We start from the raw sequence: 21,089 nt of genomic DNA, 5'->3' as shown, positions 1-21,089 counted from the left end.
GAAGATTGCCATCATGCATCTTTGAAATGTTGCGGGAGCGTTACATAGGCCAAATGGCATTCGTCGATAGGCGAATGTACCATAAGGGCATGTGAAGGTAGTCTTTTTTTGGTCGTCAGGATGGATTGGGATTTGAAAGAATCCTGAATAACCGTCTAGATAGCAGAAGTGGGAATGCTTAGCCAGTCGTTCAAGCATTTGATCTATGAATGGTAGAGGGAAATGATCTTTACGAGTGACTTTATTTAGTTTTCTATAGTCAATGCACATTCTACTTCCAGTCACAACTCTTTGTGCTATAGATTCGCCCTTCTCGTTCTTAATGACTGTAACACCTCCTTTCTTGGGCACTACATGAACGGGGCTAACCCATTGACTATCTAAGATCGGGTATATGATTCTAGCGTCTAGGAGTTTCTTTACTTCATCCTTGACTACGGTACTTAGGATTGGGTTGATCCTTCTCTAGTGCTCTCTAGAGGTTTTGCAGTCTTCCTCCAGCATAATACGAAGCATACAGATCGAAGGACTTATTCCCTTTAGATCGGCGATGTTATATCCTAACGCTGTTGGATATTTTCTTAGGACATCTAGTAATGTCTCGGTTTCCATCTGTCCTAAGTCAGCGTTTACTATTACTGGTCTTTTCAGTTCAGTATCTAGGAATTCGTATCTTAGGTTCTTGGGTAGTGTTTTTAGTTCCAAGTCAGGTTTCTTTGGGCATCGCATGTGGTCGGGTGTAAGTGCTAAGCATTCGCTTAGACCTTCGTTTTGGTATGGTTCATGCCAATTATTGTCTTCAAAGATTGGAGGGATTTGGATTTTCATTATTTCGGAGTACGCGGTTTCTTCCATCTCTATTTCTCTCATGCATTCATCTATGACATCAAGCAGATAGCAGGTGTCGTCTATAGCTGGCGCTTGTAAGAATTGAGTCAAGATGAATTCAACCTTTTCCTCTCCAACTTCGAATGTCAGCTTACCTCTCTTTACGTCTATGACGGCTCCGGCGGTAGCCAAGAATGGCCTTCCTAGAATGATAGGTGTACTGGCATCTTCTTTAATGTCCATGATTATGAAATCGGTAGGAATGTAAAATTGACCTACACGAACTAGGACATTCTCTAGTATACCGACAGGATATTTGATGGAGCGATCAGCTAATTGAACGGACATCTTTGTCGGTCTTAATTCTCCCATACTGAGCCTTCTACAAATGGTTAGGGGAATTACGCTAATGCTGGCTCCTAGATCGCATAGAGCTTTGTCTATGACGAATTTTCCAATGACACAGGGTATGGAGAAACTACCTGGGTCTTTTAGTTTGGGAGGCATGTTATTCTAGATTATGGCGCTACACTCGGCAGTAAGTGTAACTGTTTCGTCATCCTCAATCTTTTTCTTATTGGATAGGATTTCCTTAAGAAATTTGGCATAGGAGGGCACTTGTGTGATGGCTTCTGTGAAGGGTATCGTAATGTTTAATTGTTTCAGAAGTTCAACAAATTTCTTAAATTGATTCGTAGTTTTAGAACTTTTGAGTCTTTGAGGATACAGAATGGGTGGTTTATAAGGAGGTGGAGGCACATAAGGTTTCTCTTTCTCTTCGGCCTCCTGGGTATTATCTTCTGTTCCCTTTGGTTCATTCACCTGCTCAGTTAAGGTTTTATCTAGTTTTTGGTACATGGCAGGGATTTGGAGTCTTGGATCTACGGGTCCATCTACTTCTTTCCCACTCCTCAGTATAACGGCATTTGCATGTCCCTTTGGATTAGGTTGTGGCTGTCCAGGAAATGTTCCAGCTGGAGCGGCTGTAAACGCTTGATGTTGAGCCACTTGTGAAATCTGTGTTTCAAGCATTTTATTGTGGGTGGCTAAGGCGTCTACTTTATTTGCTAGTTGTTTAAGTTGCTTGCTAGTATGTATGTTTTGGTTCAAGAAGTCCTTGTTTGTTTGAGCTTGAGTAGCTATGAAGATTTCCATCATCAACTCGAGATTTGACTTCCTAGGCATGTTAGGAGCATTATTCGCTGGCTTTTGATATCCAGGCGGAACAGCTGGTGCTTGGCCAGGTGCATAAAGGGCATTGTTATTCTCATACGAGAAATTAGGATGGTTTTTCCAACCAGGGTTGTAAGTATTTGAATAGGGATTTCGTTGTGTATACTTCACTTGGTCTGTTGGGACTCCTACTAAAATTTTACATTCTTGTGCAGTGTGTCCAGGATTTCCACATAACTCACAGTTTGGAGTTACAATAGCCACGGTGGCTGCGGGTGGTGTGGCCAAGTTATCTAATTTTTGGACAAGGGCATCTACCTTTGCATGAACATGGTCAAGGCTACTGATTTCGTACATTCCACCCTTAGTCTGGGACTTTTCCACTGGAGTTCGTTCACCTCCCCATTGGCAATGGTTCTGGGCCATGTTTTCAATGAGTTGATAGGCTTCGGTGTATGGCTTATCCATAAGAAGCCCATTATAAAACGTGTGAATGATCACCCAATCTTCTAGACCGTGATGTGGACATATTCTCATCATGTCCTTGTATCTCTCCCCTGCTTCGTAGAGAGATTCCACATCTTTTTTCCTGAATCCGTTGATTTGAGCTCTCAATATAGCAGTTTTGCTCGGCGGAAAGTATCGGGATAAGAAGACGTTCTTCAGTTCTTCCCATGTTGTAACGGAGTTGGAGGGCAAGGATTGCAACCAAGCCTAAGCTCTGTCTCTTAGTGAAAAGGGAAAAAGACGCAGTCTTATCGCATCTTGAGATACACCATTCGCTTTTACAGTATCTGCGTACTGCACAAACTTAGTCAGGTGTTCATTAGGATCTTCTATTGGATTTCTAGCAAACTGATGTTGTTGGACGGCTGATAAGAGTGAGGGTTTCAACTCGAAATCGTTTTGATTAATAGCGGGGGCAGCAATGCTGTTGTGAGGTTCTTGTTGAGATGAGGTAGCGTAGAATTTAAGAGGACGATTTTGTGGTCCTTCTTCAGCCATGTTTGGTTTTTCTTATGATTTAGGAGGAAAGGAGATATCGGGAATACCGTACTTTTGTTGATATTCGTGTATTCGGCGTCTCACGTATAGGAAACACTCTAATTCAGGGATTGGTGGTGCTAAGTTATCGCCTTGTGAGCGAGTACTTGGCATACAATCAGGGAAAGAAGGGAGAGAAGATTAGTTTTTGTTTTTACCTTAGTCTATACCGTGCAACGAAAGAATCACACTATTCGACGAAAACAGGTCCCCGGCAATGGCGCCAAAAACTTGATGCTTGTTGTGGATATATATAAAATATAGTCTGTCGGGTACTTGACTGCAAGTGCACAATCTAGTCGCTTTAGTAGAAGTTCGGGGGTAATAAAGTAAATCTAAGGGAAATTTTCGGTTTTAAGAAAGAATTAATGGAAGGGATCAGTATGCAGCGCATCAATCGTCAGGGATTCGATAAGTCACCAGTGAATAGTTTGAATGCCAAATATCTCTCAGTAGGAAATGTTTATTTAAAAGACTTTATCTCACACTCTCGTGGTTGTTGATTCGACCTATAACTTTAAGTCAGAATGTACGCTCTCGCTGTCCCATTTGAAGTCAAAATTACTCTTTGAAAATAAATAAGTTCTAATTGCTTTTAAAGTGCTCTCGCTGTTTTTAAACTCAATGCCTAATTTTTACTATCCAGCCCGAGCCTCACGCTCTCGCGATTGTTGGTTCTCACCTTAGTTAATTTCCCACTCTCGTGGCAAAACCGTATTAAATAGCTTTTCACGGTTTTGTGATAAAGTTAATTAAATTTAGATTAAAAACTTCATCCTAAAAGGTTATTTGAGAAAAAGGGTTTTCACCGGTTATTATTAAATCCCATCAAATTGAGTTGCTACATACCGATACCGGTAGTTTAGCTGGATATATTAAATAAAGCAAACACAAGGCATAAACAAATCAACATTGCGGCACGCATGCTTATAACAATAAATGGGCAATAACAATAATAATTCAATAAAAACCTGGAGATCGAAGTACAGAGTATAGCGATTCTTGAAGCGCTTGAGCAGTCCTCCACAAGTCGGTAGGCTTTGCTTCTTCAATACAGATTACTACTAAAATAAAATAAAGTGTAGTAGTTCCCCAGTGTAGGAAACTACTACTATGGCTAACTGGAAAACTAAATGGAAAGAGGGAAACTATAAAAAAGAATAACAAATACAATAAGGCAACGGAAACAAGGTTGCTGGAAAGAAAGAAAAAATGCTGAATGCTAGAAAGCTGAAAATTAAATTGCAGAGCGTAAATATCAAAGTAGGCGTCCCCAATTTTTCCCATTTGAGCCCTTTATATAGTGTCCATTAGGTCTTGGTAGTTGAGAAAATCAAGGAAGATTTGGTCTTGAGAGAGGAATCCGTGGGAAAAGTTTGTTGGAGGAGATTTAGGCACGTTTGGGTGCCTGTTGCTGACTGTTTCAAAGCGCACTTTGTGGCCGCGTGACGCTCGTCATGGGCCTGTGACGGTCGTCACAGTCTGGGTCGTGACGAGCATCATGAATGTGTGGCGATCGTCACATCAGCAAAATCTGCATAATCTGTTTTTCTGGTTTTTCTGTGCTTTTTCACTTGTTTCTTCGTCTTTTTCTTCCTTTTCTTCATTTTGCTCTTTAGTGCATGGGGATTCAAATACCTGAAAAAACAACACGAATACTTGCGCAATAATCGGGATATTAATCGAAATGGTGTGATCTTTGGGTGTAAATTAAGGCAATTATCTGATGTGTTTTCCCGTTATCAGAGCACAACCATTAATTGATCCAAGGATGGTAATAAACATCATATATGAGTCCCAATGATCTCTACATGTTATATTGATCAAGTATTCTTCAAGAGTTTGAGGGTGATTTGCATTGGAAACCCTAGTTTGTCTGGGTATCTTGAGTAACTTCTCCAACAAGCTATCTCATCAATTGATCAAATTTCTCAAGTGACACTTCAAAATTCATCATCTTATGCATATATGATCTACTATGAGCCTAGAAAGTCAAGAGAATTGAAGGTTAGCAAGTTGGTTGATGGTGGTTGGCCAGATTAATTCATCTGGTCAAAACTGGGTCTCCCTAGACCCTATCTCATACAATTTTCACCATATGAAAATCATTCCAAGAGAAAACTTACTCCAAATGACATTACAAACATTTTTCATGTTGAGATCTAGAGATAGTTTTGCTTGGAAAATTATTTTCTATGTTGAAACATTATAGGTCATTTTGTCTAAACCCTAATTTAAAAGTCACCTTCCCAAGGCCATAAGTTGCTCAATTTTTATGAGATGCAATATTTCCAAGTTGCAAAATCAAGTTCAATATGTCTACTTCAACTTTGATGTTTGGAGTGAGTGCTAATTCAACTTTTTTGAGCATGTGATATGAGGTTACATTCTAGGTCACTTTTGACCTATACCATTGATCAAGTGATTTTTCCAAACTTCAAAAATGCAAAACTCTATCATTTCAAATCCAAATGACATAAAATTGGTGACCATTTTGAAAGTATTTGAATGATCTAAAACTTTTATGAATACACTTTTCTCATTTAAAGCTCATATAAAAAGTTAAGCAAGGTGGAATATTGAGACATATGGCTTGACACTTAGAAAAATTTTGATATGTTAAAAATTTCCAAACTTCCACCTCAAACTTCTTCATGTTCCAAGCTCTAAATGAAAATGTGTTAAACATTAAAGTTGTTCCTCTTGATATCACCTTTCCAAAGAGCTCAAATTCATCCATTTTGGATAAGGAATGCATAGGCTGCACATGGCTTAAACATGGTATTATCATTTGGCAAGGATCAAACTTCAAATCTTCACACACACTTGCCTTGCAATCCAAGTTGGTCTCAGACTCTCTCACATTCAATTATGGACCTAAGGCAATGATTTCATGGGTCTGTATGCGCCCATGCACCCATGCATCATCAATGACCAATTTTGGAAAGTGATTTCATGTGTGCAAATATCAATGGTTTCAGCTATAAGTAGAGCTTGATATGCTCAGCATACAACACACATTGGCGCTAGCTTTGATCCCAAACCTCTAACCCTCACATTCCAAAGGATAATCCTGATAAATTCACTTGAATTTGAGTTTGAATTTTCACTGTTTTGAAATTCAAAACTCCGGGGATCCAAGACCTCTTGTGTGTTCAATTCTTCTTCTGCAAACATTTGGAGTGAGATCAAGCACGAGCAAAGGCAAGAAATTTTAATCTCTTCGATTCTCTCTAAATCATGCTCAGTTCTCTTGATTCTTTGGTTGTCTGAAGTCCTACCAATGTAGGCAAGAAGATTGAGTTTCTTTGAGGCCAAATCGAAGCAACTCAGTTCATGTACCTCAAATTTCAACTCCATGTATCTCTCAATATACTTGGAGTTAAGATGAACTGAGGTCAGATTCATGCTCAGTGCCATTTTTACTTTGAAATCATGTCCTTCTTTTCAATTTTGGTGATGGTTATGACTGAACCAGTCCGGCCAGGGCCGCTGGAGAAGACAACCGGCCTTTGGACGCCGGTGGTGAGATGGATGGTTCTGAGCCGCAGGATCCTTGCGAAATGAAATAATCTCGTGCGTTGGTTTGAATTACCAAGGTTATGACACGCTGACTAGAGTCCATCGTGGATAGCGCGTTTGTGACCACTTGATTTGCCACCTCAATTAATGAGGGAGATCAAGTGGTCCTTGTTTTTTCTAATATTTTAATTTTCATTTTAATTGCATTATTTTCATTAATTCATATTAAATTTAATATTGATCCAAAAAATATGAGTTTCACCAAAAAAAATCAAATATTTTCCTCTATCATATTCTGAATTAAAATTATTTTTTGGATCATTATTAATATTTTTCATGATCTTATATATTTTGCATTTGTTTTTAATTGTTTAAAAATACTTTCGAATGTCCAAAAATTATGAAATTTTTTCTCCAAGGTCCTTTGACTTTGTTTGACCTATGATAAATCTCATGGTCATTTCTTTGGTGTTTTGATGAGGTTTTAAGAATTGGACAAACCATATTTAATTTAAATGCCTTATTTTAGTATTTTTAATTTGACTAAATGCTAAATAATTTTGTTGACTAATTATGGTAACTTGTTGGTGTTTGACTATTATTGTTGGGCCTTGGTCAAGGTTGATTTGACTTTGTTGAGTTAATATCATTGGATTTAGGAGATTGATGGAATGTACATTCCATCTCCCAAAATGAATGGATGATATTAATTTGGTAAAAGTCCTCCTTTGATCAATTTGTGATTTCATCCATTCCCCTCCCTCTTCATCTTTTTCCCTTTCTTTATGCATTCATACCATTTGGCCTATGATATCTCAAAGTCCTAATGCTAGTTGATTGAAAAATTAACATGAGTATGGATGAGATTAGACCACACCTTTTGCATATTCTTTTTGTGTGTGGTGTATTTCATGGGCATAGTCTATTATACTATTTCTCTAACATGCATTAACACCAAAATTCTATTGCCCGACCTCAAATAGTTGTTACTTCTACATAAGTCCAATTACGATTGCTTAATATAGCGCTAAATTTGTGACATGAAAGGCATAAGCATTCTAGTTTGTGAGATTGTATGTATCCCCTCTTTCATGGTATTGTGTGGAAACCTGGCCTTTTTTCCTTCCTTTGGAAGATGTCTTGGTTTAAGGATCCATGCTTGTGATAAGTGGGTTTAGTGTTCTCCAAAGAATGTCTTAAAATGAAAAGCAAAAGCAAAACAATACTAACTTCTAACCTATTAACTACTAACATTCAAATTCAAGCCATTTACCTTATTGCAATTTACTTTTAGCTTTTATTCATTTTGCCATTGTTCATATCATTCTAATTGTTTATGTTAATGCAATTTTCACTTTGTCCATTTGGACCATTTTGTGTGATATATTTTGTTTGTGTATACTTTGTTTGTTTGTGTGGTCTTTGACCATTAATGTACATAATAACCATAAAAACTCTAAAAAACGTTTGTGTGGACTGTTGGCTAGATCTTGGACAAATGGACTTAGAATCTAGGCAACCTTCCTATGCTAAAGGACTTGGTCAATGCCAACTTATTGAGAAACCAAGTGCTTGAAATTTGAAACTTCATCTGATACATCATTCAAGATCCTTCTGAGTTCATCTCCAACATGATCATTGTGAAGTTGTTATTTTGAACCTATGACTTGTAAAATTCATCTATTACATGGGCTACTTTGAGGAAGATCATGGAATGGATAAGCTTGGATGTGGCCATCTTTATTTGATGCCTTGCTCTTCAGGATAATATAATTGTGCATTTGTGTGTTTCTTGATTCTAAAAGTCCAAGGGAATTTTGGGTTTCTATTGACATTTTTGTCAATTGGATTACTACCCATTTGGTCAGATCTTTTCAACTCTATAACTTTTAGTTTTATACATAGGGTAGTCTCTTCATTTTCTCCCCATTTCTTTAATTTCAAAATCTCTCCATCCCTTTTCAAAATATTCTTTGATTGAACTTATTTTGTTCCTAACTTTGACCACTTTTGCAAAAGATAGAAACTTTGGGCTTATGCCATTGCATTTTCAAGCTCCTTTTCTAAATCAAACTTGTAAATAAACTTAACTATACTTGACTTAAACTTTCAAAAAGCCAAAAAGAACTAACTCACTCAAACCATTTTTAGGCCTATGTGCCTTTCAAACTTAATTTTTGTTAAAAGTAATGCATCCACTTTGAAATTTGTATCACGAACAACGAGGTTTTGATCATTCATTTTTATGTTGGTACGTAGGCACCAGACCGAAGGTCTTATCAAACACAAAAATATAATTAATGAATTCTTTTCTCATCCCCCCATTCTATTTGTTTGTAAACATCACTTTATACCAAGTACATATGCACACAAAAAGGGCTCCCTAGGAGTACCTATGACACTTTGGATGCTAATACCTTTCCTTTGTGTAACCAAACCCCTTACCTCTAATCTCTGACATTTTATTAGTTTTGATTTGAAAACTTGTTACTTTTGGGTTTTGTTCGTACTTTTTCCCTTTTCCTTTGGAAACAATAAAAGCGCAGTGGCGACTCTTGTTATTTGGTCTCTAGCTTATCCTTAGCTTGATGATCAAGAATTTACCGCTACAGTTACACAGAGGGAAGGTGTTAGCACCCAAAGTGTCCTAGGTACTCCTAGGGAGCCCTTTTTGTGTGCATATGTACTTGGTATAAAGTGATGTTTACAAACAAATAGAATGGGGGGATGAGAAAAGAATTCATTAATTATATTTTTGTGTTTGACAATACCTTCGGTCTTGTGCCTACATACCAACATAAAAATGAGGGATCAAAACCTCGTAGTTCGTGATACAAATTTCAAAGTGGGTGCATTGCTTTTAACAAAAATTAAGTTTGAAAGGCACAAAGGCCTAAAAATTGTTTGAATGAGTTAGTTCTTTTTGGCTTTTTGAAAGTTTAAGTCAAGTATAGTTAAGTTTATTTACAAGTTTGATTTAAGAAATGAAGTTTGAAAATGCAATGGCATAAGGCCAAAGTTTCTATCTTTTTGCAAAGTGGTCAACGTTTAGAACAAAGTAAGTTCAATCAAAGAAGATTTTTAAAAGGGAGGGAGAGATTTTGAAATTAAATAAATGGGGAGAAGATGAAGAGACTATCCTATGTACAAAAATTAAAAGTTTAGAGTTGAGAAGATCTAACCAAATGGGTAGCAATCCAATAGACAAAAATGTCAATAGAAACCCAGAATTCCCTTGGACTTTTAGAATCAAGCAACACACAAATGCACAATCATATTATCTTGAAGAGCAAGGCATCAAATTAAGATGGCCACATCCAAGCTTATCCATTCCATGATCTTCCTCAAAGTAGCCCATGTAACAGATGAATTTCATAAGCCACAGGTTCAAAATAACAGCTTCACAATGATCATGTTACAAATGAACTTAGAGAGATCTTGAATGATGTATCAGATAAAGTTTCCAATTGCAAGCACTTGGTTTCTCAATAAGTTAGCATTGGCCAAGTCCTCTAGCATAGGAAGGTTGCCTAGATTCTAAGTCCATTTGTCCAAGATCAAGCCAACAGTCCACACACATGTTTTTTAGGGTTTTTGTTGTTATTATGTACATTAATTGTCAAAGACCACATAAACAAGCAAAGTATACACTAACAAAATATATCACACAATATGGTCCAAATGGACAAAGTGAAAATTGCATTAACATAAACAATTAGAATGATATGAACAATGGCAAAATGAATAAAAGCTATAATTAAATGGAATTAAAGTAAAGGGCTTGAAAATAAAAGTTAGTAGTTAATAGATTAGAAGTTAGTATTGTTTTACTTTTGCTTTTCATTTATTTGAAGTCATTCTTTGGAGAACACTCAACCCACTTATCACAAGCATGGATCCTTGAACCAAGACATCTTCCAAAGCAAGGAAAAAAGGCCAAGCTTCCACACAATACCATGAAAGAGGGGAGACTTACAATCTCACTAACTAGTATGCTTATGCCTTTTGTGTCACAAATTTAGCGCTATGTTAAGCAATCGTTATTGGACTTATGTAGAAGTCACACCTGTTTGAGGCTGGACAATAGAATTTTGGTGTTAATGCATGTTAGGGACATAATATAATAGACTATGCTCATGGAACATACCACACACAAAACGAATATGCAAAAGGTGTGGCCTAATCTCATCCATACTCATGTTAATTTTTCAATCAACTAGCCTTAGGATTTTGAGATATCATAGGCTAAATGGAATGAATAAATGAAGAAGAGGAATAAGATGAAGTGGGAGGGGAATGGATCAAAACACAAATTCGTCAAAGGAGGACTTTTACCAAATTAATATCATCCATTCATTTTAGGAGATGGAATGTACATTCCATCAATCCCCTAAATCCAATGATATTAATTTGACAATGTCAAATCAACCCTGACCAAGGCCCAAAAACAATAATCAAACTCAAACAAGTCATCACAATTGGTCAACAAAATTATTTGGCAATTAATCAAATTAAAAATACTAAAATAAGGCATTTAAATTAAATATGGTTTGTCCAATTCCTAAAACCTCATAAAACCACCAAAGTAATGGCCATGAGATTTATCATAGGTCAAACAAGGTCAAAGGACCTTGGAGAAAAAATTTCATAATTTTTGGATATTTAAAAGTATTTTTAAACAATTAAAAACAAATGAAAAATATTAATAATGATCCAAACAATAACTTTAATTCAGAATATGAAAGAGGAAATAATTTGAAATTTTTTGGTGAAACTCCCATATTTTTTGGGTCAATATTAAAATTAATATGAGTTAATGAAAATAAAGCAATTAAAATGAAAATTAGAATAACAGAAAAAACGTGGACCACTTGATCTCCCTCATTAATTGAGGTGGTAGATCAAGCGGTCACAAACGCGCTATCCACGATGGACTCTAGTCAGCGCGTCATAACCTTGGTAATTCAAACCAACGCACGAGATTATTTCATTTCACAAGGATCCTGTGGCTTAGAACCATCCAGATCACCATCGGTGTCCAAAGCCCGACCGTCTTCTCCGGTGACCCTGGTCGGACTGGTTTAGTCATAACCATCACCAAAATTAAAAAGAAGGACATGATTTCAAAATAAATTGAAATTGAGCACGTATCTGACCTCAATTCATCTTAACTTCAAGTATATTGAGAGATACATGAAGTTGAAATTTGAGGTACATGAACTGAGTTGCTTTGATTTAGCTTCAAAGCAACTCACTCTTCTTGCCTACATTGGTAGGACTTCAGACAACCAAAGAATCAAGAGAATTGAGCACGATTTAGAGAGAATTGAAGAGACTAAAATTTCTAGAAAATACCTTAAATGTAGGTATGGATTCAATTGTTCTTGCCTTGGCGCGTGCTTGATCTCACTCTAAATATTTGCAGAAGAATAATTGAACACACAAGAGGTCTTGGATCCTTGGAGTTTTGAATTTTAAAACAATGAAAATTCAAACTCAAATTCAAGTGAATTTATCAGGATTATCCTTTGGAATGTGAGGGTTAGAGGTTTGGGATCAAAGTTGGTGCCAATGTGTGTTGAATGCTGAGCATATCAAGCTCTATTTATAGTTGAAACCATTGATATTTTCACACTTGAAATCACTTTCCAAAATTGGTCATTGATGATGCATGGGTGCATGGGCGTATACACGCCCATGAAATAATTTCCTTAGGTCCATAAATGAGTTTGAGAGGGTCAAAAACCAACTTGGATTGCAAGGCAGGTGTGTGTGAAGATTTGAAGTTTGATCCTTGCCAATTGATGATACCATGTTCAAGCCATACGCAGCCTATGCATTCCTTGTCCAAAATGGATGAATTTGAGCTCTTTGGAAAGGTGAGTTCAAGAGGAACAACTTTTATGTTTAACACTTTTTCATTTGGAGCTTGGAACATGAAGAAATGTGAGGTGGAAGTTTGGAAATGTTTGACATATCAAAATATTTCTAGGTGTCAAGCCATATGTCTCAATATTCCACCTTGCTTAACTTTTTATATGAGCTTCAAATGAGAAACGTGTCTTCATCAAACTTGTAGATCTTTCAAATACCTTCAAAATGGTCACCAATTTCATGTCATTTGGATTGAAATGATAAATTTATGCATTTTTGAAGTTTGGAAAAATCACTTGATCAATGGTATAGGTAAAAAATGATCTCTAATGTAACCTAATATCACATGCTCAAAAATGGTTAAGTTGCTCTCACTCCAAACATAAAAGTTGAATTAGACACATTGAATTTGATTGTGCAACTTTGAAATATTTCATCTCATAAAAATTGAGCAAGTTATGGCCTTGGGAAGTTGACTTTCAAGTTAGGGTTTAGACAAAATGACCTATAATGTTTCAACATAGAAAATGATTTTCCAAGCAAAACTAGATCTAGGTCACAACATGAAAGTTGTTTGTAGGAGATAGGGTCTAGAAAGACCTAGTTTTGATCAGATGAATTCATCTGGCCAACCACCATCAACCAACTTGCTAACCTTCAATTATCTTGACTTTCTAGGCTCATGGTAGATCATATATGCATAAGATGATGAATTTTGAAGTGTCCCTTGAGAAATTTGATCAATTGATGAGATAGCTTGTTGGAGAAGTTACTCAAGATACCCAGTCAAACTAGCGTTTCCAATGCAAATCACCCTCAAACTCTTGAAGAAAACTTGATCGATATAACATGTATAGGTCATTGGGCCTCATATATGATGTTCATAACCATTCTTGAATCAATTCATGGTTGTGCTCTTTGTTCATGAGGGTCTCAAACCCTAGATATGAACTTGATAGATAAATGGAGATCATGCCCTACCTACAAAAGAGTTAGGCAAATGCAAAGACATATTTTTGGTATTTTGGTTAGTAAAATGATAATATACAAGTATGATACAATCACATAGTGCTTGGTGATCTCTCCCAAAACAAACCTAATGAAAGAGGGGTAAGGAGGATGCCAAGGTATGATCCCAATGCTAATGCTTATGATGAATTTGCATGAGGGATCTTAGGGTCCAAATTGGGTCTTACATCTACCCCTATTTTAGGACATTCTAACTCAGGAGGTGAAGCTTAAAATCTTCATGTCGACTCAGTAGAATGGGCTTAAATAACAACATATAGAAACAAATTTTGGTCCCTAAGAGACCTCATGATGCATATGATATGAATGTAAAAGGTAATGCTTTGTGGGGAAACTGCCATAAAGGAAAAGAAATCAGAGGGACCGAAAATCCGTAGGAGTATAATGCATTCCGTAAGGAAAACTCACTAGGGAGACTGAGACTCTGGGGGAAAAGGAGTTATGCGTAGGCCAGGCTACGACTTAAAACTACTGGGGGATTCGAGGGATTCCATACAAACATGGAAAAGTCTCAGCCAGGATAAAACTGAAGTACTTGAATCATGCAGGGAAAAACGATTTCACTAAGGGAAATGCACATTCAACTCAACTGGGGAAGATAAACTTCAGCACAGGAGGAGCAGAAATCTATTATCCACTACCTATTACTAGGTAATGAGATAATAAAGATCTGACAGAGAGAACACCCGTCATCGATTAGGATGAACCTATCAAGGATGACTCACTGGGAAACAACAGAAGGGAACATTCATTACCGGTTACTAGATAAGAATAGCCTTACTGGGGAAAACTGCAGACAAATAGGATTTACAACTACTAGTTACTAGGCAGAAGACCAATGGTGAGAGTATCCGTCATCGGTTAAGATGAACATATCAAGGATAAACTCAACAGGGAAGAAAATCCGTCATCGGTTAGGATGGACATATTAAGGATAGACTTTCCAGGGATTGTCAAGGAGGATACCCGTCATCGGTTAAGATGAACATATCAAGGATAAACCAACTGAACAAAAAGGTAGGAATTACATCTATGGAATGCTGGATAGACCGTCAAAGAGAAAATCCGTCACTGATTAAGATGAACATATCAAGGATAGACTCTGTGAGGAGAGAGAAATAGGAATTACATATATCAATTACTGGATAGAATACCAAGAGAGAGAATTCGTCACTTGTTAAAGTGAACATATCAAGGATCAACTCTACGGAGGGAACAAAAAGCAGGATTTATAACTACCAGTTACGGGGTAGAAGACCGCAAAGAGAAGGAAACCCGTCATCGGTTAGGATGAACATATCAAGGGTATACTTCCTAGGGAACAAAAATAGGGATTACAACTACCTTTTTACTGGGTAGAATACCAAAAAGAGAATATCCGTCATCGGTTAGGATGAACATATCAAGGATAGACTCAAGCAGGGGAGAGAAAGATATCTGTCACCAGTTAGGATGAACATATCAAGGATATACTTCCTAGGGAATTAAATCCACTGGGACTCTACTGCTGGGAAAAATAGGGGTACTTTTGTCGGGTATTGGGCAAGAAGTAACAAACTGCAAACTAAGAAGAATATTACCAGTTACTGGGTAATAGGCTCTTAGGGGACCCAAAGTATCTATCTAGGTAAGAACTAGAAAGAAACGGTCAATCCAGACTCAACCCAATGAGGACATAACTCAAGGGGAGTGATTCCATCCAGATAATTAACTGGGGAGGAAACAGAAATAATAATCATCCACGAGGAGACAAACTCAGTGGGGAAAAGAAGAAAGGTTAAAATCTTTATGCTTAAGGGGCTGACACTCTACAATTGAAGGATGACAAACACCAGATTCAATATTGGGATAAAGTACCACCATAATAGAGAATAAGAATCTCGAAGATAATGATGCACATATGCAAGTATGAAATTGTATGAATGTATATGTATATGTATATATGATGACTATGCTGACAAAGCGATCACAAAGGATACAAAGGTGTCGCAAAGAATTTGAATCATCGGTACAATCCTCGGTCAATCCAAAAAATATGGAGACAACTGCTGGAGAACTGAGAGATCAACAATCCAAAGGCTCAACCCTAGCTAGGGAAGGAGGAGATCTACTGAGTAGAGAACATCAAATCTATGGGGAATTTTAGGTCAACACCATAAAAATGGGAGACAACCCTATAGAGAAATAATCATAAAAAAGTTGCTCAGAAACCAGGAGGAAACTCTGACTGGGAGCAAGTTCAATGGCGATTGGTAGGGAAACCAAATGCGGTCCACTGGGAAAGTCAACCATACCTGAGGATCAATCCTGCTGAGGAAATACGAACTCCGCTGGGGAAGGCCGAAACTCTGTTGGGGACAAGGACACGCTGCAGGGTATCTGAATCAACTCAGCTGGGGACAAAGAAAGAAGCTCCACTGGGATCAAACACTCCGCCGAGGAACTGAATCAACACAAATGTCTAGGGGTACCCGAAGGGTTAACTTCTTGGGGAACCTCTGATGTTTTGCACTTAAGGACTTATTGTTCATTAAAATACTGTTGATATTCCTTTTAATTGCTTTGAAAATTCTTGCTTTTATATATTTAAGATAAAATTTAATTTTGATTAAAAATTTAATTTCAAAATTATCATAATAAAATTTTAAAACTATTGACTGAAATAAATAAGAGTAGAAACAATTGGATAAAAGCTCAACTTTATTTAATGGAATGGTAGTCTGTAAATGACAAGACTCCATAGATTTTTACAAAGTTGAAAATGGTAAGTTATATGGAAAAGGGTTACATCGAATACAAATGATCCTTAATCCTTCTACCAACTCTTGATATCCAGTGTGATCTTGACCGCTACTGGGGATTAAAACCGACCATTGTGCTCATGAACATCTTCAAAACTGAAGATCTGCAGAATGCAGTTACTTTCCATAATCCCTAATTTTTGCATAAGTTGCCCCAAGGTAGGGTACTCAACTTATCGGGATTTTTTTTTGTTTTATGTCTCTAATTTTTGCCTGGATCGCCCTTTCGGGTTTTCAATCCACCGAGACGCTCATTTTTGCCTAAGTTTCGGATTTTCAACTTAGCGAGTTGTTCTTTTAGTTTTTTAGGTGAAGCATTTCTTGACTGCATCTGCGTTCACAGGACGAGTGAACTCTTCACCATCCATAGTGGTAAGTATCAATGCACCGCCTGAAAAGGCTCTCTTAACAACATATGGGCCTTCATAATTAGGAGTCCATTTTCCCCTAGAATCTGGTTTAAATGTCAAAATCTTCTTGAGCATAAGGTCACCTTCTCTGAACACACGAGGTCTGACCTTCTTATCAAAAGCTTTCTTCATCCTTTGCTGATACAACTGACCATGACACATGGCAGTCAATCTCTTCTCTTCTATCAAATTCAGCTGATCAAATCTGGTCTGACACCATTCAGCCTCAGTCAACTTGGCTTCCATGAGCACACGCAATGAAGGAATCTCAGCCTTTACGGGGAGCACTGCTTCCATACCATAAACAAGAGAGAAAGGGGTTGCCCCTGTTGAAGTGCAGATGGATGTACGATACCCATGCAAAGCAAATGGGAGCATCTCATGCCAATCTTTGTACGTGACAACCATCTTCTGAATAATCTTCTTAATGTTCTTATTTGCAGCTTCAACAGCCCCATTTATCTTAGGTATGTAGGGAGAAGAATTATGATGCGCAATCTTGAAGTCTTTACAAAGAGATTCCACCATATTATTATTCAAGTTCAATCTATTGTCAATAATGATCTTGCTTGGCACACCATAACGGCATATGATCTGATTCTTGATAAACCTTACAACAACTTGCTTGGTTACATTTGCATACGATGCCCCTTCGACCCATTTTGTGAAGTAGTCAATTTCCACAAAAATGAAACGATGTCCATTCAAAGCTCTAGGTTCAATCATCCGAATCATATGAATTACCCACATGGAGAAGGGCCATGGGGAAGAGATAACATTCAATAGTGTCGGAGGAACATGAATGTTATCAGCATATATTTGACACTTGTGGCACTTCTTCACAAATTTGGAACAGTCAGATTCCATTGTCAGCCAATAGTAACCTCCTCGCAACATCTTCTTTGACATTGCATGTCCATTGGAATGAGTACCAAAGGAACCTTCGTGCACTTCAGTCATCAACAATTCTGCTTCGTGTCTATCCATTGCATGTCTCTTGTATAGTATATCACCATTCAAGTAGAAATTGCCGGCTAATCTTCTCAAAGTCTTCTTATCTTTCAAAGATTCCCCAGGCGGGTGAATCTGACTTTGGAGGAAACATTTGATGTCATAATACCACGGCTTCTCTTCTTTAATCTCTTCAACAGCAAACACATGTGCTGGCCTATCAAGACGCATCACAGACAAATTGGGAACTTCATTCTAATACTTCACTACAATCATTGATGCCAACGTTGCAAGAGGATCTGCCATCCGATTTTCATCTTGAGGGATATGATGAAATTCCACCTTCGTAAAGAAAGTTGAAATCCTCCTCGCATAATCTCTATATGGTAATAAACCGGGTTGATTTGTCTCCCATTCTCCTTTGATTTGATTCACAACCAAAGCCGAATCAACGAAGACATCCAAATACTTGATTCTGAGATTCAGGGCCTCTTCAAGCCCCATAATGCAAGCTTCATATTCTGCCATGTTGTTTGTACACTTGAAAGTCAATCTAGCTATAAATGGTAGATGCATGCCTTGAGGAGTAATAATCACTGCCCCAATGCCATTTCCATATTGATTAACAGCTCCATCAAATACCATGCCCTAACGGGAACCAGGTTCTAGCCCTTCTTCAAGCAATGGTTCATCACAATCCTTCATTTTCAAGTACAAAATCTCTTCATCAGGAAAGTCATACGGCACTGACTGGTAATGTTCAATTGGTTGGTGAGCCAAATGGTCAGCCAAGATACTACCTTGGATTGCTTTCTGAGATTGGTATTCGATATCATACTCTGATAACAACATCTGCCAACGGGCAATCCTCCCAGTTAAAGAAGGCTTCTCAAATATATACTTGATTGGATCAATTTTGGATATCAACCAAGTGGTATGATTCAACATATATTGGCGCAGACGCTTAGCAGCCCAAGCCAATTCGCAATAAGTCTTCTCAAGCATAGGATACCGAGTCTCACAGTCGGTGAACTTCTTACTGAGGTAGTAAATTGCAAATTATTTCTTTCCAGTCTCATCTTGTTGACCAAGAACACAACCCATACTATATTCTAGCATAATCAGATACATGATCAATGGTCTTCCTTCAACAGGTGGAGACAAAATTGGAGGCTCAAGCAGATATTCCTCGATACTGTCAAAAGCTTTCTGGCAGTCTTCAGTCCAATCACAAGACTGATCTTTCCTAAGAAGCTTGAATAAAGGCGCACATGTGGCAGTCATGTGGGAAATGAATCTGGAAATATAATTTAAGCGGCCGAGAAAACCTCTGACTTGCTTCTCAGTTTTCGGCGCAGGCATTTCTTGTATTGCTTTGACCTTGGCAGGATCAACTTTAATACCCTTCTCGCTGACAATAAAGCCCAACAACTTACCAGAACGAACACCAAAAGTACACTTATTGGGATTCAAGTGGAGTTTATATTTCCTCAAATGCTGGAATAGCTTTAACAAATGCTCAACATGTTCCTCTTCATCAATCGATTTAGCAATCATGTCATCGACATAAACTTCGATCTCCTTATGCATCATATCATGAAAAAAAGTAGTCATTGCTCTTTGGTAAGTTGCACCAGCATTCTTTAAACCGAAAGGCATCACTCTATAACAGAATATTCCCAAAGGTGTAATGAATGGGTCTTCTCCATATCTTCGGGTGCCATCTTGATCTGATTATATCCGGAAAATCCATCCATAAACGAAAAGATTTTTAATTTAGCAGTATTTTCTACCAACATATCAATGTGTGGCAGAGGGAAATCATCTTTCGGACTGGCTTTATTCAAATCTCTATAATCGACACACATGCGGACTTTTCCATATTTCTTCGGCCCATGCACAATATTGGCCCCCCATTGCAGATACTCAGCGGTCACAAGGAAACCGACATCAATCTATTTTTGCACTTCCTCTTTGATCTTCACAGCCATGTCACGATGCGTTCTTTTCAATTTCTGCTTGACTGGTTGGCATTCTTGCTTCAATGACAATCTATGCTCCACAATCTCAGAATCCAACCAGGCATGTCTTGATAGGACCAAGCAAACGCATCTGAATATTCTCGAAGAAGATCAATCAACCCCTTCTTAACATCTGGACACAGTCGAGACCCAATATTGACTTCCTTCACATCATCTTCGGAACCCAAGTTGACTAGCTCAATCTTCTCTTTGAACGGATGAATGGTCTTTTGATCTTGCTCAAGAAGACGAGATAATTCATCACTCACTTCTACATCACTTTCCTCCTCTGCCTCAAACACAGGGAATTCAAAATTTGGAGAAGGAGAAGGATCATTGTATTCAATGGGGTTAGGAACCAACCTGCATATAGATTTGATATTTCGATTTTAGAGAAGTGAATTTGTGACCAAATATTATGCAGATGGACAATTATATTGTTTATTTATGTTTTTAGTGATTACCATTTTCAGAATAAAGTAAAAAGTAAAAACAAACATCATAGATGTGGATGAATAGAATTAATTTTATTGAAGATCAATTTGAAAATGCCCAAACAATTTTCACTTCTCCCTTAGGCATAGGAGAAGGATTTTAAAAACATATAAAAGCAATTACTTAGATCGATGCAAAATAACAGGAATATCAACAAGAGTCCAATTGTTGCAAGCCTTTCCATGCATCACAAAATATGTGCAGTCTTCTTCTTCGTCATCCTCTAGCATAACAACTAAGTGTTATTCATTGCCATGAATGAACCCTCCGCTATGGAATCTGAGTTGCATATCTTCAGATCTAACAGTTGATGAGCCTTTTTAGAACCCGAAACCAGTTCTGCCTTTGTTGTCGGAGACCGCTACCATGCGCCCCCACTGATCAACAGTACCTTCTTCAACAATCTTCTGAGCATCTTTTAATGAGGACATCGGTGCCCCAACTTATTTCTCAGCAGCAATAAATAAGGCTTGGAATGGAGTTCCAACCTCATCCTCAGCTTCAACATAAGAGAAAGATGATAGGTGGCTAACCAACAACACCTTCTCTCGGCCAACAATCACAAGCATGCCATTCTCAACAAATTTCAATTTTTGAGGCAGAATGGAAGTAACAACTCTCACCTCATGAATCCATAGCCTTCCCAATAAGCAACTGTAGGCCGGGTGGATATCCATTACTTGAAAAGTAATATGAAAATCACTCGGACCTATCTTGACTGGAAGGTCCACTTCACCAATTACAGTCTTGCACGAACTATCAATGGCTTTGACAATTACACCACTATAACTAATGGGCGCTCCTTGGTAAGATAGCTTTGACAAAGTTGACAACCCGGTGTCAACAAGCACGTTTGACAAAGCATCTTCCTTGCAATTCATTGAGATGTGCAAATCCAGATTATGGTTTCTGCCTTCCTTAGGGAGTTTTTCGTCGCAAAA

At 37.7% G+C, this 21,089-nt stretch overlaps 1 non-coding gene across 1 annotated transcript; it reads left to right on the top strand.

Moving 5' to 3' along the window:
• The first annotated feature begins 2,512 nt into the window (after nt 1-2,512).
• On the top strand, nt 2,513-2,619 carry LOC127124583 (small nucleolar RNA R71). Its single transcript, XR_007804059.1, has one exon. It is a non-coding gene; the product is annotated as a small nucleolar RNA R71 (small nucleolar RNA).
• Nucleotides 2,620-21,089: the final 18,470 nt, after the last annotated feature.

Source organism: Lathyrus oleraceus, chromosome 2 (genome assembly GCF_024323335.1).
Source record: "Lathyrus oleraceus cultivar Zhongwan6 chromosome 2, CAAS_Psat_ZW6_1.0, whole genome shotgun sequence".
In the NCBI taxonomy this organism is placed as follows: domain Eukaryota; kingdom Viridiplantae; phylum Streptophyta; class Magnoliopsida; order Fabales; family Fabaceae; genus Lathyrus; species Lathyrus oleraceus.
Note: the sequence above shows the minus strand (reverse complement) of the source record. Positions and strands in the feature narration are given on the sequence as shown.